Below are 20,113 nucleotides of genomic sequence, written 5' to 3' on the forward strand. Positions count from 1 at the left end.
CTAAAATAAAAGAACTGTAGTTGGTGAGACCTATGTGTTTTAAACCGTGAACTTTGAGGAATTGTAGACATGCAAACTCCACCATGGTTTCAGTGTTAATGTGTGAGAATTAGCTAAGGTATTTTCCAAATACTCATTACTCTCTAAAGAGCTTCTGAGCAGGAAATCAGAACAGGGCCTGTGGACCTGAATTTTATCTAGTACCACAGTTGATTCTGTTGCAGGTGGTTTTCAGTCAGCCCTTTGAGAGACACCAAGCTGGGGTATTTGCCCAGATATGATTACCAATGGTCATGCAAGTCACCAATGAGATACAATCGAGAATCAACAAATGACTGAAAAGAGTGACAAAAGAAGAAGAGGATCCAGTAAGGATCAGTAGAGACGCTATCCCAAGCACTCTTGGCTAGGAGTTTTACACATCCATTCATATAAATGGATGATAGTTAACAGCCAAATGGCACTGCACATTTTTTTAAGTTGCTGAGTATTAAAGTGTATGGCTAAGCATCATAAGTTTTGTTAAATTATATTTTGGTTGCTATAAAATTAGGTGTACATTGTGTGTCATAGATGTAGGGATACAGATGTGTAAATATATGTCATTGTTTCAGTTCTTCAGCTGATACTTCATAATGTCTTTGCAACTTCTAAATGAAGGGCCTCTTCAAATATTGTTTAGAAAGGAAAGATACCTGTTCATCCCTGTCCACCTCCCTTTCTTCATCCCCTTCCTTGTCCCTTCCCTTTTTTTTATATCTTTATTGGAGTATAACTGCTTTATAGTGTTGTGATCCCTTCCCTTCTTGAACAAATTAGTCCATTAAGTGAGGTAAAATAACCCTTTGTCAGCATGGGGGAGGTGGGCATTCAAGGAACCAAATGACTTGGCATTGGGTCTCAGAGTCTGAGGAAGGGGAGAGGATGTCTGCATAAGGGAGCCTGGAGTTGACTGCTGAAGTCTGATTCGTGTGAAAGGGCATCCACATGAGGAAGTGGCCTTGGCAACCACTGTGTACAGATTGTCCTAACCCGTGCCAGGTGGAGAAAATGTGTGGATGGGAAAGTGGCAGCTACAAGAATTTACTTAAATACAGGAAGATTGATCAAATAATTAAGGATATTAAGAATATGGTAATCAGTGTTATTTTAATATCTGTGGAGGGAGTTAAAATATGAAAAGGGCAAAAACTAGAATGAAAGGGTGTTGAAAGGGAATGGAGGATGTTAATGTGAACACATGATTTTCAATATAGAGACATTATAGAAAAAACATAGACTATATGTATGCATATGTTTATGAATGTGTTTGTGAATATGTGTAAATGGTTATGAATATGTGTTTTCATATGTGTGTATGTATATATGTACATAAATCCCCTAGCGCTGCCTATTGAGAGTACCTGGGACCACTGCTTCCCAAGAGCAATGAATACACCTAGTGTCCAGATCTTGGTTTCTAAATACAGCTCTCCAACTGAAGGAACTAAAGGTCTTTGGAGAAATGGCTGATTCTAGAACCGCTACAGGGAAAATATAAGATGACCCTAGAACATATTATTGTTTCAAGAAGTAAGGGATCAGCCATAAAAAGAAGCGAAATTGAGTTATTTGTAGTGAGGTGGATGGACCTAGAGTCTGTCATACAGAGTGAAGTAAGTCAGAAAGAGAAAGACAAATACCGTATGCTAACACATATGTATGGAATCTAAAAAAAAAAAAAAATGTCATGAAGAACCTAGGGGTAAGACGGGAATAAAGACACAGACCTACTAGAGAATGGACTTAAGGATATGGGGAGGGGGAAGGATAAGCTGTGACAAAGTGAGAGAGTGGCATGGACATATATACACTAGCAAACGTAAAATAGATAGCTAGTGGGAAGCAGCCGCATAGCACAGGGAGATCAGTTTGGTGCTTTGTGACCTAGAGGGGTGGGATTGGGATGGTGGGAAGGAGAGCGATGCAAGATGGAAGAGATATGAGGATACATGTATAACTGATTCACTTTGTTATAAAGCAGAAACTAACACACCATTGTAAAACAAGTATACTCCAATAAAGATGTTAAAAAAAAAAGAAGGGAGTTATCACAGAATAATTGGGAAACATCAAAGGATATAGAAGCCAAACTGAAGGGGTTTCCACTGGACAAATCTTGAACAATCTCAGCCTCAAAATAAATAATGGCAGAAATGTATTATACTCAATTGAATAAAATAGGAGTCTATGAGTTCATACTGATTTAAATACTTAAATTGAGTAAATTATGTTTGATGAGGAACAGGATATTTACATAATTACAAAGTGCCTTACCACAAAAATTATTAATAATGAAGGAGAAAAAAATAACTTTACAATGGAGAAGACTGGGTGATACACCTTAATCAAATGAGTCACATGATATTCCAGTAAGGTTACAGGTTAAAAGTTTGCCAAAATTGTTTGATAGGAAGCAGTGAGAAGAACAGAGCTTCACCACTGTGTTATTCCTGCCAACTACACATATCCTGAATAATCATGAGACAAATACAAACAGCTAAATCCTACAAAATAACTGATCCATATTCTTTAAAACTTTCTAGTTCATGAGATTCAAGGGAAGCCTGAGAAAATTTTCCAGATTAAAAAACTAAAGAGACAGGACAACTAGATGCAACATGTGACACTGGGCTGATCCTTTTATTATGAAGGACATGATGGGGATAATTGACAAAACTTGAAAGGGGTCTGAGGATTAGTAGCTCTGTGGTCATGTGTCAGTGTTAATTTCCTTATTTTCATGATTATATTTGGATATGTGTTTGTAGGAAATACTAGAGGATTTGGGGGAGACATTGCATTGTGTTAGCAACTACTCTCAAATGGTTTGGGAAATAAATTATTTTTATTGTCATTTCAATCTTTCTTTAATTTTCGAGATTGTTAAAAGAAGGCAAAAAAAAGAGGAGTAACCCTCCTTTTCCTGGCGACTGCCATAGTTAAAAGCTCAGTTTACAATGGTGGTCAGTTTTTCAGTCTATTTGTGCTAATTTCTGTTACTAACAACATAGCATCTTATTTTCTATTTGAGGTTTTTGGATTTTTCCGAATTATGCTTTTGCTTTTTATTCTATCAAATGTCTATGAATTTGATAAAGTCCTCGGTATTAACACAAAATCAGTAAGATTCATAAAAATAAAAATAAGTTCTTGGAGAAATTTATAAATTTCTACCTGCATTCAAATTGGAGTAAGTTGGCAAGAAATTTATAAGGGGAAAATACTATAAGGAGCACTCCCATTCAGAAACTCAAAATGGTTGCACGTGTTTATCTTGTAAGAGGTCTGTGATGAAACAGCAGGATGAAGGCTATATGTCCAAACTTAAATGCAATCTTTTAAATCGCCTTTCGTGTCAGGCCATGTAAGAACTGGGCAATTCAAGAAGTAAATTAGAACAATTCTTATTTTCAATAATTTCTTAGGTCAACACTTAGAATAATGAAAGACTTATCTTTAACTCCAAGAAATCTGGACAGTTATTAAAGCAAATGTGTTGTCCTACTGGCCTACACCTGGTTACAAACAGCAGTACGACTTCAGAAAACCCTGGACACTGAGTGGGCTTTCTAACTATAGCTTTTTCTTTCTATGAAGGTGTTTTACAAGAATGCTATCTTTTGTGAAAATGTGGCCTTTAGAAAGGGTACACTAAGGTCTGTGACTTTTAGACCTAGAAAAGATTTGAAATATTTTCTTAGCCTGGGAATCCACATTTTAGAGGCATAGAAAGAGAAACCCAATGAAATTAAATATTTTGCCCACCATCAAATGGCAAACAAGTAATAACGACAGCACTCAAGCCTCTGTCTTCTAAATCCATTGAATGCAGCATAAATAGATTTCAATAACTGCTGATTTTCATTGTCCTCAACACTACATTTCTTCTGTGCCTTATCCCTCTTCTTTTAAGAGGGATGACAACATTATCTGCAAACTTTATCTATAACTATTTTTTTTTAATTTTGCTGTTTTGTAAACTTTTTGTTTCTATGTTGAAAACGTGTAAGGACATTTACCTTCTTTCTTGAAACACCTTTGCCTGCATTTATCACATTTTATTGTTGAACTATCGTGTAGCAATAAGTACAAAAGCGCCTCTAGTAGAGGAGATAATATCAGAGGCAACAAGGTGTGTGTATGGGGGGGCGGGGTTAGAGTTGACATACCTTAAGGGAGATGAGGAGAGAGGGAAGAGAATAGAAAGTTTATTTATTTGAAAAAATATGGCAAGTTAGAGAATTTTGGTTAAACTTAATACAATATAGCTTTCCTTAACTTAAATTCCGGGTTAACTTCCACTCTTTACATTGCCACAGACTAGGGAATAAACAAAGCAAAAAGATTTTTGGTACCACCATTTTGTGTTAATTTCATAAAGATTTCTACAAGACTTTTAAAAAATAAATTGAAAAACGAAAGTCTTGTCTTTAGCTTATTTTCCCTGCATGCTTGCACTTTAATAAGTTGATAAATGGCATTTAAACTCAATAGTTATGATTAATTCTGTCCCACAATTTTTAAAAGCACTGGGGATTGTGTGCGTGTGCATGTGCCCACCTTTACAACCAGTAAAATAAAGTTCTTGATCCAGAAATTATTATCACTTAGACTATTGAATAAAATCAGATATGATAGAGGGGCCAGCTGTTGGTAGGTTTAAAAGTCACCCTAGGTGATTAATTCATGCAGCAGTGTTGCACGTCTCTCTTTAGATGAAGCACTTAGAAGTAGAACCAAGCATGGATCTAATTTCATATCTGAGATGTGTTTTATTTAGAGTTCTTTGGCAAGTGCTTGCTCTATGTGTTTTTATAGTCTTTGGTTGTGCTATAAAAATGTCAAAATTATGAATTAACAGATATGCAAAAGTGAAATCCTAGAAGATAGGATAAACATGAAGTCCTCTAATTATCACTCAAATAAGTTTGGTTGACACAGAGCTGGGAATCAGATAAAGACATTAATAATTCATAATGCTGAAGTTAAAATCTTCTAGTTACAGTACAAAAGAAATCCTAATTTGTACCACAAGGTAATGAATTCAGTACTTTTCATTTGTTAAACATTTGCTTATTACCCTGCACCGTGCATATAAAACTGTTCCCAAATTTGGAGGGCAAACAGGAAAAACAGACACTCTCTACCCTCAAGTTGTTTATACTGCAGTCAGTGAAATTTCTCTACTTTGAGATCTTTTAATTCCTCAGCTCATTGTAACATCTTCTTCAGATGAATTGTTTTTTATTTGTTAAAACCAATGTTTAGCACTTGAAATAGTTTCTTCAATGTTCCTGATAGTGAAATAGAGTCATCATGGTAATTTCCAATACTAATTATAGAGTTGATAGGAGAAATGCTCAAGATTGATAGTAAAGTGATTTCAATAATCTACAAAATGTCTTGAGGTTTCCCAGATAACAACTTGTCTCCCAGACAAAAATGCACTTATTATTTATCTTCCAAGCTTATAAAAATTTTTGTACTTTAATCATATAGAGATTTTACAACATCTTTTCATTCATATTTTAAGATATTTTGTTCAGTAGATTATCTCATTTAGAAACTATTGATTTATATATACATACTATGTAAATATTAGTATACATTTCCCAATGACTAGATTAGTGCTTTCTTAACTACTTAAATTTGTTTAATTCATATTGTTGTTCTTCAGCATTTCTTTTACTCACTGGAGCCTATCCTACTGACTTCAAAAAGCCTGAAAAATCTGAAAATCCCATTTAAAGTAACTGTATGGAAAATCTTTAAAATAACATATAATAATGGTAGAGAAGAAGTGTATTGAACATTGTGCTGAGATTATTCCATTAATAAAGAGATTAATCAATAATTCTAATATTCAGACATATAATCAAAATGAAAAACAATCATAATACTGAGCAATGACATTTTCAATAAAGGGAGATATTAAATATTGTATAGGAAACTAGAATCTGCAAAGCAGACAAGTTGGCAATGATTATACATATATTTAAAATATGTTGAAACAGTCATAGACAGTTTTTCTTTTTGGCTGAAAAGAGGCCTATTGAAGTGTTTAAGCACTACTTCAACTGGAATAGATATTTAGACACTATACAGAAAACACGATTGCAGAAGAGCAGATATTAGCAGGTGTGTGAATGTGTATGTCTTTTTTGTGTGTGTGTGGTACGCGGGCTTCTCACTGCTGTGGCCTCTCCCGTTGCGGAGCACAGGCTCCGGATGCGCAGGCTCAGCGGCCATGGCGCACGGACCCAGCCGCTCCGCGGCATGTGGGATCTTCCCAAACTGGGGCACGAACCCGTGTCCCTTGCATCGGCAGGCGGACTCTCAACCACTGCGCCACCAGGGAAGCCCGTGTATGTCTTTAATTAATGTATTTTCATTCATTCAAAACGGGAAGAATGCCAAATTTACTTTAAAGGTGGCATTGTGATATGTTAAAGTTCCATTCTTAGACTTTTGCTGCTGTTGCTGTTCCTTTAGTATTCACCAAAGAGTACCGTCCTGTCATTTATCCAAGTTAGAAATCTAGGAGCAATCCTAGGATTCTCATTATAGGGTCCACTACCTTCATGCTCCCCCCTCAATAAGTAACACATTCTTGGCTCTCCTATATAGGAAAGCTCTCTCCAATGTACGCCTGCTCTGTCACTCTCCGGGTCCAGCATCTCTGCCTCAGCCTCCCATTGAAGTCACTTCTAGTTCATTCTGTGCAGGGCCATTTTTAAACCTTCCTCAGTCCTAGGCAATTGCCCTTTTAGAAGCTTTACCCTAAATGTTATCAAATGCATTAAAATGTGCCCAAGTCACATATCCAATATAATTTATAGATAACTATATGAAAGCTGAGTAACATTGCTGTTGTAGTAATATTAGTTGAAAATATTAATTACACAAGTTTTGATCTCCATTTTGCAGATTTGTTTTCATATTCTGGAGCCCTTTTTTTCAGGTTCCAAACAATTTTCTAAGTCCTTCTCAAACTCCTAGTCCCTAGTGAGTGTGCTTTTACTGTCACAGGGTTGAACAGCCCAGACAGCAAGATGTCTGAAGATGAAGACCATCACAGGGATGAGTAAATCAGATACGTGGAAGTTGGAATGCAAAGTGTTTGTAGAAAAAAATATACAAATCAAGGAAGAAATTGCAGTGTCAATTAATATGATGTATATCAGATGATAGTATTAAAAAGCCAGGTGAAAATAAAATAACTTAATAATGTACCTATTTGTCTGATTGTTTACTAGTGATATACTGCTCAGTGTAAGGTGAGAACCACAGATATTATCTTCTGGAGAAAAACCCTTTAAGCCCTAACAGTTTCAGTTTATAAATTTCCTCTCTAATAAATGAGGAATAAAATAATTTACAATAAATTAATTATTTCCTCTTCTGAAGGTACCAATACCACAAATTCAGTCAGAAGATGGATCAAGTTTTTCATACATTTCTCTCATTTCACATTTTTTAAATAAATGAGACTATATTTTGTCTAATGACTACCAGAACAACTATCTGGAAACTGTGACTTCATTATATGTGAGAGAGTATTTTAGGAGATACAGATGTATATTTAGATGGAGATATAAATACATAGCATATATACACAATATTTAATCAGACACAGGAAATGTCGGATAGCTCCAGAGTGGTACACCCTATGTTCTGAGCTGCTCCGAAATGCAGTTCCTTTTTTTTTTTTTTAACATCTTTATTGGAGTATACTTGCTTTACAGTGGTGTGTTAGTTTCTGCTTTATAACAAAGTGAATCAGTTATACATATACACATGTTCCCATATCACTTCCCTCTTGCGTCTCCCTCCCTCCCACCCTCCCTATCCCACCCCTCTAGGCGGTCACAAAGCACCCAGCTGATCTCCCTGTGCTATGTGGCTGCTTGCCACTAGCTATCTGTTCTAATGGGAGTTCTCTGGGCACAAAGGGCACTATTTTCTGTAATGAGATTAGAAGAAAGGATTTGCTAATAATTGCTTCTATAGCAACTAAAAATCTTGGAATCCCACCTTTCAGCATTTTGAAAATCTTAAAGGGGATGTTGTCAGTAACAAAAAAATTGAAGACTGATTATGTATTTAAATTAATGATTCTTTAAATTCATCTTTTAAATTGATTCATGCTTCTCAGAAAATAAAATATGCTAATCCGTATATCCTTTTTCCACTGCGTAGGGCAACTATATCTAAAAACAAAAATACTATCATTTTACTTTCCTTTACTATATTCCTCCACAGCTTGTGTTGTACTTTCATATTTTCTTTTCATTCTGCTAGTGAGATATATATCCATATATGTACGTATACATATATGTTTATATACACATAATATTTAGATTTTAGATATTTGCATTATGCAGGGCAATCCATAAAATGGATAGATGCTTAATTTTAATACCATTGAATACAATTTTCATAATTTTATACTTTAATTATTTTTGGAAGCACAAACCAGAAAGGGTAAAGCAAACTTGAAATGGAAAAAGATGACCAAGCTGGCATTTTGCATTTCAGACTTTATATTTGGACTACTCAGTGGGACAGATTATAATAACAAACTTTTGCTTTTGCAGGGAGGTCAATCTTTGCTTCTGCATTGCCTCATCTCTTTTAATCCCATCCAGTTTATTTTTCATCTCAGAAACTATATTTTTCATCTCTAGGAACTCAATTTGGGTTATTTTTATATCCTCTGTATGTCTATTTAAGATGTTGACGCTTTCCTTTAAACTTTTTGAACCTATGAAAATTAGTTATAATAACTGTTTGAATGTCTTTGTTTACTGATTGTACCCTTTTTCAGTCTGTTTTCATTAATTAATTTTTCTCCTTGTTATGGGTTATATTTTCCTTCGTCTTTGCATCCCTAGTAATTCTAGATTGCATGTCAGATATTGTGAATTTTACTTTACTGGTTGCAGGGCGTATTTGTATTTTTGTAAATATTTGTAACTTTGCTCAAAGAGGTAGTTAAGAAATAGTTTGATCATTTTGAGGCTTCCTTGTAAGCCTTATTAGGCTGCAAGTGAAACAATTTAGTCTAGGGCTAATTTGGTCCCACTACTAAGCCTATACCCATTGAATACTCTGTGTACTGAATACTCTAGTTGATGCTGCATGTATTAAATTATATCAAAACATATTTGTATAATCTTAAAGCAATAAATGCAACACATAAAAATATAAAAAATTTTAAAAATTAACTTTTATTAAATAAAACAAAAATGTTTTCTTCTAGTAATTGTAGTATTTTAACATATTTAAATACTGCATCCCTATGAAATTCATTTTGTTAATAAATATGAAAAGAGAATCCACCTTTATTTTTCACAGGTGACCAGGGACTTGTTCAAACACCAACATTTAACTGTATTACACAAAACATTATGCCACTGGTTTTTATGGGTTATCATTATAATTAACAGCTTTATACAACCGTTGTCTTGTGCTGTTTGTTGTTCAATGTCTAAAAGTATTGTTTAATATATATATATTTTTTTACTTTTAGCAGTTTAAGCCAGGAGAGTAAATCCAGTTCCTGTTACTCCATCCTGTCCAGAAGCACAGGTCTTAAGTGAAATTTAATACCAAAGGAACAGTTCCAAATTTTACAACGGATCTATCACTGGTTGTTAGCATATCTTCCCACACCCAAGACACCAAGATACCTTCTACTCACTGTTAAAGCTTTATGATGAGCAAAACTTCCACCACTGTGCTTCCTTAGCATGTGAGTATATTTTTAACTTACTGGTTATATATATTCTCTAATTATCCATTATTTTGTCCTTCTTTTTGATTAGATATTGATATCCACATTTTTTTTCTAATAGCTCACAGAAATTTCTCTCATTAACAACACCAATAGAAATAACAATAAAAATCGCCTTGGGGGACCAAATTTATATCACATTATCAAGTTTTTATTTTGCTCCCATAAAACTTCTGCAAAATACAACCACTGTCTATCATCAGTATCATTAGAACAAAACCAAGTCATTCTAATCTCAAAAGCACAATATTTTATTTAACTTAATAAATTTCACATTATAAAAATTTTCTCATAGCATCATCCTTAATTCCTCAGTATTCACTAATACTGGGGGATTTTTCTTTCAGTTATTTGAGACTAAGGATGATTTTATTCATCTCTACAACCTGGTATATATATATGTACAATGTTTGTCAAAAGGTGGATATTCAAAAACATTCTTGACTAAATTATGGTAATTCATGTGATCAGTTCTGCAGTTCTTAAAACTTTAAATTACTTGTTAATTCTAAGAGAAAGTCAGATAATTTTTAGAAGGATTTCCAAACCATGCTAAAGTGTCAGCCTTCATTTCCTTGTGTGAGGGAAACAGGAGAGAAATAGATGGTTTTAAAGTTCTCCAAGCTTCTGTGTCCTTTATACATCCACAATTTTAATCCTTATCATTTTCAAGATTTGCTAAATTATTTGAGGTGATCCATTCTCTTATTAAAGTTACATATTTTATGTCACATACTGAGCATATTAACAAATAACTTACTGATAAATGACAATGCCCATAACATCAGGTTAATCTGATTTCCATGAAATGAGCTATAACTTCAAGAATATTAATTCATCTAATAAGGGTGATGATTTACATAATGTTGCCTAAAATATTTCTCTTGATTATTTAAGAGAGTTTTCCTAGGGGAAAATAGCTGGGAAGTCTATAGAAAAAAAAAATGACAACCATGATTAATTTAATTCCAGTCTAAAGGACTCCATATATAATGTATTTGAGAAAACCAAGTCACTATTATAGATTCAGATAAATGGTTGTATATCTGAGATATTTTTAATGTAACCCAAATTATAAGAAATAGTTTTTTGGTATAGAAGCAACCACTCTTTTACCTAAAGGAAAATATAAAATCTGAGTTCATTGAAAATTTGCCTCATTGCCCTCTGTTAGTTTGTGCCTGCCCCATCCTTAGGGGCCCAGTTAAGGACTATTCTATCATCCATACATCAGAAGAGAATGTCTGTGTTCTATGTTGATAGTCAGTCTAAACAAATATTTATACAGTTGAGATCAGAGATATAAAATGTCAGTTCCAAATCCACCCATGATGGCACATATACCAGACAGATGACAAAGGTTATAAAGGCCTGTGAAATACTTGAATCATATTTTGCAACCCTTGAAAGAATTCAAGTTGGAGATTAGCAGAAACCAGGCTCAGTTCTGTCCATAATCCCCTTTATCTGTCTTCTAGGCAACAATATGAAAACCTGAAGCCAAGCTGACAAATAGAGTGTGAAGGGCCTTCTACTGCATTTAAGAAAAAACTGAGACTTGCTATAGGTAGAAATTATCTTTTCTATTACTATTATTGTTGATGTTGTTGTTATTCATAGAAATAATGAAAAAAACCCTAATTAACATTATTCTGCTGGATTCTTTACTATATGCAACACAATAAATTAACTCGCTTCATATTACACTGGGCATATAACATGAAAACATGTGCAGAGAACAGAAATCAGTATCTGTACAGACAAATGCCCCTGTGATAGAGAAATCTATTATTTTAAGTCCAGACAGTTAGATCTATTAAGGGGTAAGAGTGTTTCAGTACAGTCCTGCTAAAAGTAAACCTTAAAAGTAAATCGAAAAAAAAAAGGAAAACTGATGCCAGTTAGATACAAAATATGATTATGCTATGTATATGGGACAGGATAGAACTCTGAATGCACTCACATGTAGGGAAAGCAATATTAGTGACAAATCAACTAATGTCCTTATTGAGCATAGACGTTCCAAGAAGGGTGAAGAGTACTGTATATTAGATGTAAGACTCATAATATTCAAGTTAGTTGTAAAAGAAACAAGGTAAATGCTTTCAGTCAATAGGATAGGCTGAACTGATATTGAGAATCCTTTCTTGCAATCTGAACACACAGTTTGTTATACTTGTGTTTTCTTTTATATGTTGCTTTTACATGTAGCAACACATAAAAAGAAAATGAACAAGCTTACAAAAAATGGGGGGGGGGATCCCCAGTCTCAGGATTTAAGGAGAAAAAACAAATTCAACATTAGAATAGTGAGGAGGAGTTGAAACCAAGAAATTCAAGGGGGCCCTGGAAATAATAAGCCTTGTTTTTGAGGGCTGGCTTTAAATATCTGTTGTCTTATCAGAAAACAGGTAGATGCTGGAAAACAATAGAATAATATCTTCAAAGTACTGAGCACATATAGCTGTCCAAATTAAAATTCTACACCTCATTTTAAAAAACTACTCAAGAACAAGAAGTAAAGAAATTTTCATTCATAGACAAAGAGGAATTACCACCCACAAACTGTAACAACAACAACAACAAAATGACTAAAGCAGTAGCAGCAGCTATTGGAATTGTCTGAAGGCATTAAAAAATATTCTGATGCCTGAAGCCAATACTTGGAGATTTTTTTTTTTTTAACCAGTGATCTAGGCGGTGTTTCAATAATGGGAGCTTTAAAAAGTTCTCACATAATTCTCATGTGTTTTAGGCAAGATTGGAGACCATTGTACAAAGAATGTTCTTCAGTAAGAAAGAAAATAAGCATAATAAAAAGAAGTAGGAAGGTGCACTGAACAGTGACCAGCAAAGAAATTTGTAATGTTGGAATGAATCTGAATAACGGTTGAGTGTAAAAAATAATAGCCAATGGGGGTATGTACAAAGTAAAACTAAAACACTAGATAATATACTGAAATACTGGAGATCAGATTTAAAATTTGAGGGGTCCATGAACCGCTTAGGAGGAAGATGAGATAATTAGTTTTAGACTTTTTCAAGTTAGAAATATATGTCAAATTTTTCAGAAAACACTAAAAATGAAGACTTCATATATGATTCATAAAAAGGTAGACCATAAAAAGAGAATGAAAAATGTGTTTAAACGAAGTTAGTACCGGGAGGGATGAAACATGGAAAAATAAAGGAGAAATAGATCAATAATCACAATACATTTGATCACAGAGACAATAAAAATAAATTTAAAAATTCCAGTTTATGCTGCTTACAAAAGACATATATAAACTATTTTTAAGATGCAATGCAATACTTCACTCGAAATAATTAATTATATACATGATAAATGATTTTTAAGATTACATATTTGGCATGATGACATGTCTACAAATTTTTAAAACTCAAAGCAATCATGTGTTTTTCATGGATTCATTTGCATATAGTAAAAAGTTCAAGCATGGATTCAAAGTATTTATATTCAATTCATGATACCAGTTATCTAAGAAGAGGAAAAATGGGACTGAAATGAGAATAGAGAGGAGAGAAAAGAAATGTGTGTGTATCTGTGTGTTTGTGTGTGTGTGTGTGAACACACGTACAACAAATGTGTGCTTCTTTCACAGCATGATTCACTGTATTCCATCACAATATTAAGAAGATTTCACACAATATGGGCATCTCTGCAGAAATTAAAATTGTCCCATGCTTATGTGTATTGGGCAATGAGCTCACCTTACTATTTCCATCCATTCTTCAATTAAAATCTAGAAATGTGAATGGGCTGGTAGAATTTAGTTAGTGAGCCAATTATCTTTACAGAACATGCTAGTTATGCACAGCTTTTCCTTGGCTTAACTATGTTTTAAAATAGCAGGCATTCATTTTACGTCTTTAATTGATGGCTATCACACACAATTAGTTTGAAATTTCTTATCAATATGCTTGAAATATACTTGGTTGAATCTTTGGAGTAATCTTTTTTGAACTTACCCAAAAGTATGTGTTTAGCCTTCCTAAACACAGTGGCACATTTCCAAGTACAAAGTAGTTGCATTAGAATTATTCCTAATATGAAGACATTCAATATTTGTGGCAACAAATTTTCTCTTGAAAACTTAGCTTCCAGATGGAAGAAAAATAAGGGTAGAAATGTATTTAAAGGCAAATTTGAAGATGAGAAATCAAAATTCACATTCCATAGTGAAAGAAAAAGGGTTAGTAATTACAGAGAGAAAGGCAAATACAATGCAAAAATTATTGGAACATATTTTGCTCAATTACAAACAAACTTACATGGTAAGTTGTAGCTTCCATTATTGCACCAATTTGTAGAGCATATTTTAATATTTTCATTTTGAAAGGAAAATTTTAAAAAGTCATCTATTGTTTTTTTAGAAAGTATCTAGAGTGGTTGAAGTGAAATAACTTTCAGAAAATGTGTTAAAATGGGGCTACAAAAGACTTAGGAGGACATAAGCTTGGTTCTTATTATGGACAGTTTGCAGATCAGCCATGGGGATACACATTATTTCCAATTTAAAATGAATGATGATTCTATACACATATATATGCATCTTATCATATTGATTATAAACCAAGTAAAATCTCATGAAATCTAAGTATGTTTGAAAAACTTAAACCTATTTTTATGTTTTTCCAAACACTAGAAAATGAAAGCAATTTCTGTTGTTTGTCATTTTCTTTTGGACTCTCTTGGCTTCCTGAAAATGATTATGTCAAGATATTGGAGAAATATTCATAGGAAGCAACAGAGGCCATGAGAATAGAGACCTACACTGCTTCCTCATTAGAAAAAATAAAATAAAAATTCCTGTCTATCCATTTCAAATTACACTCAGGGATGCTTATAATATAGAATTTGAAAGTTGAATACATACTAGTTGTCAAGTAGTCAGCCCCGTTGATTATTCATGCATTCCCTCCTAAGTATGTTGTTCTTAGAATTCAGAGGGGTCCTTTAATCACACCCCCCATCTTGACCACTCACATCTCCAGATTTTCCTACTTCACGGCATATTGGTGTTTAACTTATTAAACAAATATTTGTTGAACAATTACTATGCATGCTAAGCAAAGGGGATCAAAGATGAATGAATATTCATTTGTCTTTAAGGAGACACAGTCTACTGGAGAGAGGCAGAACTGTGAACAGATGACTGCATAAAGAGGCAAAGTCAAGTCTTATTTATTCAGAGGAAGAAGTCCCCGTGATCAAGCAACAAGTAAAATCATTTCAGTGTGCAAGACGTGGATTTGTGATTGAAAATGCACAAGCATATTTATTATCCATCATAGATGATCACCTATTATAATCAGTGAGATTTCTTAATGGCACAGCATCTAGAGGAGGACGTCATGCATGAACCTGTCATATTCAGAAAGTAAGGAAGTGGCACAGTGGGAACAATTCAGGAAAGTAAATAAAGATGACAGTAGGTTTTAAATCTACTTTACCTGTTCTTACTATTATTAATCTATTTGGGCAAGTGGTAGTTTTCATTGATGTTAGCATTTTTTCATCCACGACTTGAAATCAGACATTAAATATTAATATTATAAAAATATTACAAATGGAATGCATTCACAAATTTATAAAAATAGATCAGCACCAGAGACCTATTTATTGGAAACAAAGTAGGTAGAACAATGAAACTCATTTATAGTTCCTCCTCAACCAAAGTGGACAGAAGTTTTATATGTAGAGGTCAATCCTGGGCCAGAGGCTATTTAATATTTTCATCAAGTCTAGGATGATAGAAAAGCATGTGGATTTAGTCATTTACAGTTCTCTTTCGTTGATAAGACTGATTAATACTTTGTCAAGATCAAAATTCAACATGACCGTAATATGACCTTGACAAATTGGAGAAGTGGTTTAAAACAATGCAATTTAATAAGTCTAAGGGTCAGGTATGGGCTTTAGAGGGATTGGGAAGGAAATGGAAATTATAATAATGTAGGTGATACCATGCCAGTGAGAATGCATTTGTGTGTGTAATATAATATGTAACAAATAATATTGAGTATGACTTGAGTCAAGAATATAGCAATAGCTTTTATTTTTTTTCTCTCTCTCACCATGGCATAGTGCTTACTCACTCACAAATATTTCTAATACATTTCCTCAAAATTTCATCATTAAATCCTGTATCCCTGCTGATAAAAGTAATTCTAAGATATATAAATGAAGAGAAGGGTATAAAGGTACAAATAAGTGGGTGAATATTAATGAAGTTACTTTGTATTGTGCTTTACAAATACGATTTATGCATTTATCTTGTTACTAACACATTCATTCATTCATTCATTCAGCAATCATTACATATTTATAGAACTTCTACTAGGTCCCAGGCACTGCATTAGGTGCTGGTAATACAAGGTGTGGAAAAGCAAGCATTGTCCATATTTCTTAGAGCCTGCATTCTAAAGAAGAATTACTAATTGTAGTAAATATAGACAGGGTACTGTGAGCCATGGAACAGGGAGCCTTTCTCACCTGGAAGGATGAGGAAAGGCATCCCTTGTGAAATGTCTTCTTAACTGAAGTATGACGTAGGTAGCCTAAGGGGACAAGGGAGTAAAGGAGTAAGTATTTCTTGCAAAGGGGAAAGCAAGTGTTAAGAATTTGAGCTTCAAAAAAGGAATGCTTCACGTTGATATTACAGTCTCAACAAATACAATTAAATTTCTGGTTGTTAATACATTGCATAAAAGTGGAGGAGTGGATTTCTGCCAAAATTAGGGCATATAGTTAGGATTAGAAATGTGCTCTGTGATATCAGTGACTTTAACATTGCAGTGAGACTGGGAGGAAAAAACGTACAAAGAGGCTATCCTCTGGACCCAATGGCACTGATGTACATCAAGGCTTTTGCTGAAGTAGAAAACCTGCTATTGATAGTGAGATGCTCTTTTTTTTTTTTTTTTTTTTTGCTGTACGCGGGCCTCTCACTGTTGTGGCCTCTCCTGTCACGTAGCACAGGCTCTGGACGCTCAGGCTCAGCGGCCATGGCTCACGTGCCCAGCCGCTCCGCGGTATGTGGGATCTTCCCAGACTGGGGCACGTACCCGTGTCTCCTGCATCGGCAGTTGGACTCTCAACCACTGCACCACCAGGGAAGCCCTTGAGATGCTCTTGAATGAAACAATGACTTCAAATAAGAGTTCCAAACTGAAACTCAGAAAGACCACCAATCTGACATGACTTAAATTTGAACTGCTTCTCAGATAGGCAATTTATACTTTGGGGTAAATGGAAACTGGGCTTGGTTTCACTAATGATATCAATGACATTTTGCTATTAAATTTGGTTTAATACTTTCATTTTACAAATCCCTAACTTCAGAAACTCTCTAAGGGAAAGTAAGGGGAAAAGGATAGGACTAACTTGTTTAGTTACATTACCTTGAATTTTACATTTAAATTGAGCTGCGCTATCTCCACCAATGCTTGACTAGAAGCCTGCACAGTGAGTAGTTTTAATGGAGGAGATTGGCTCATTTTAATGGCCACATCTGATGGATCTCAAAGAAATTCAGGTAAAACAACTCTCTGCATAGTTCATAGTCAATTATTTATACTTACAGAAAAATGCCAAAGCCTAGAAAACTTTAAATGGTGGATAATCGGCAACATTCACATTTTTCCTTGAGGTTTTCAGGATCGTACAAACACATTTAGGCTTTGAAAGACACGTTTTGGAACTTTACTGGAGGTATTCTAAGAAATACCTTCATGTTAAAAGAATCTCCAAATATTTTAGGAATAACTAGTATCTCTCCGTAAATAATTCATGCCTTAATTAATTATTATCATTGTTAGAAATTAATACTGAAGTATTTCAGAAAAAGATGACATATTAAGAATGTGACACTGCTTCCATATCATATAAGAGCATGAGGATATCTCTATTATGAAACTTACTGCATTTTGCGACAACATTTTTGTCTATCTTCTCTTCCAGATTACAAGCTTCTTAAAAAATAGACTGTGCACAGATCTAACTTTCTGGCCTACATTTGCAGCACTGGAGACTACTATTGAAATATTAATTCAAAGGATATTTTAGAAAACATTATAGACAGAACTCTACCATAAAAGAGCATATATAAATATAGCATATTTTCTGATGTTATTGAATCATCTTAAATATTGGTTAATGCAAATTTCAATCTCTAAGGCACTTCTACAACATACCTGAAAAATGATCGTCATCTTGTACTTGAATGTCCTCACTGAGAAAGAAATTGCCAACTCAAAATCAGTTTGTTTCATTTTTAGGAAGCTCGAATTGTTAGAAAACTCACTCTTAAAATAAGTTAAAATCTCTCTTCCTCAACTTCTATGCATTTTCTTGGTTTTTAAATTAGGGGCAACTTGATCTTTTTCTGATTTGACAGCTCTAACATAGCTAAAGCTGGCGTTCAGGTCCTTTGCCCACTTACCTACTCTTCATAATGATTTTATTAAAAGAAATATATTGTGGTATAATATAAAAAATATACTAACTTGAATGTCCACTTTAATGAATTTTGACAAATGTAAATATTTTGTAACTCTGTTTCCATCAAGGTAGACAATTTTCCTATTACCCCCCTTTGCAGTTTTCCCTTTCCTCTTTGCAGTCACTCTCTACTCCATATTTGATACAGGCAACTGCTGATATGTTTTCTGTCGCCATAGATTCATTTCTCCTTTTCTAGAAAGTCATATAAACAGAAACATAAAGTACATACTCTTGTGTGTCTAGCTTTTTTCTCAGCATAGTGTTTCTGAGATTCATCCTTGTTGCATTCCTCATAATTCTATCCTTCTACTGCTGTATGATATGACATTGTATGGATAGACCACAACTGGTTCACCCATATAAATCTTGTTGGAGATTTTCTGATGATGGCCATTCTGACCGGTGTGAGGTGATACCTCAATGTAGTTTTGATTTGCATTTCTCTAATGATTAGTGATGTTGAGCATCCTTTCATGTGTTTGCTGGCAATCTGTATATCTTCTTTGGAGAAATGTCCATTTAGGTCTTTTGCCCATTTTTAGCTTGGGTTGTTTGTTTCTTTGATATTGAGCTGCATGAGCTGCTTCTAAATTTGGGAGATAAATCCTTTGTCAGTTGCTTCATTTGCAAATATTTTCTCCCATTCTGAGGGTTGTCTTTTCGTCTTGTTTATGGTTTCCTTTGCTGTGCAAAAGCTTTGAAGTTTCATTAGGTCGCATTTGTTTATTTTTGTTTTTATTTCTCTAGGAGGTGGGTCCAAAAGGATCTTGCTGTGATTTATGTCATAGAGTGTTCTGCATATGTTTTCCTCTAGGAGTTTGATAGTGTCTGGCTTTACATTTAGGACTTTAATCCATTTTGAGTTTATTTTTGTGTATGGTGTCAGGGAGTGTTCTAATTTCATACTTTTACATGTACCTGTCCAGTTTTCCCAGCACCACTTATTGAAGAGGCTGTCTTTTCTCCACTGTATATTCTTGCCTCCTTTATCAAAGATAAGGTGACCATATGTGTGTGGGGTTATCTCTGGGCTTTCTATCCTGTTCCATTGATCTATATTTCTGTTTGTGTGCCAGTACCATGTAAATGCTGGAGAGGGTGTGGAGAAAAGGGAACCCTATTGCACTGTTGGTGGGGATGTAAATTGATACAGCCACCATGGAGAACTGTATGGAGGTTCCTTGAAAAACTAAAAATAGAACTACCATACGACCCCGCAATCCCAGTACTGGGCCTATACCCTGAGAAAACCATAATTCAAAAAGAGTCATGTACCAAAATGTTCACTGCAGCTCTATTTACAATGGCCAGGACATGGAAGCAACGTAAGTGTCCATCATCGGATGAATGGATAAAGAAGATGTGGCACATATATACAATGGAATATTACTCAGCCATAAAAAGAAACAAAATTGATGTATTTGTAGTGAGGTGGATGGACCTAGAGTCTGTCATACAGAGTGAAGTAAGTCAGAAAGAGAAAAACAAATACCGTATGCTAACACATATATATGGAATCTAAGAAAGAAAAAAAAAAAGGTCATGAAGAACCTAGAGGTAAGACGGGAATAAAGACACAGACCTACTAGAGAATGGACTTGAGGATATGGGGAGGGGGAAGGGTAAGCTGTGACAAAGTGAGAGAGTGACATGGACATATATACACTAGCAAACGTTAAATAGATAGCTAGTGGGAAGCAGCCGCATAGCACAGGAAAATCAGCTCGGTGCTTTGTGACCACCTAGAG

At 34.4% G+C, this 20,113-nt stretch overlaps 1 long non-coding RNA gene across 1 annotated transcript in view; it reads left to right on the forward strand.

The window, feature by feature from the left end:
- The window catches only part of LOC308611015, a 35,953-nt gene extending 20,561 nt beyond the window's left edge, over window positions 1–15,392 (forward strand). The window contains exons 2-3 of the long non-coding RNA XR_014014749.1: window positions 9,575–9,796; window positions 14,973–15,392. This is a non-coding gene — a long non-coding RNA (uncharacterized lncRNA). The remainder of the gene's footprint in view (window positions 1–9,574; window positions 9,797–14,972) is intronic.
- The last annotated feature ends 4,721 nt before the right edge of the window (window positions 15,393–20,113 follow it).

The sequence above is a fragment of the Mesoplodon bidens genome, assembly GCF_964165515.1.
Source record: "Mesoplodon bidens genome assembly, contig: HAP1_SCAFFOLD_49, whole genome shotgun sequence".
NCBI classification, from domain to species: domain Eukaryota; kingdom Metazoa; phylum Chordata; class Mammalia; order Artiodactyla; family Ziphiidae; genus Mesoplodon; species Mesoplodon bidens.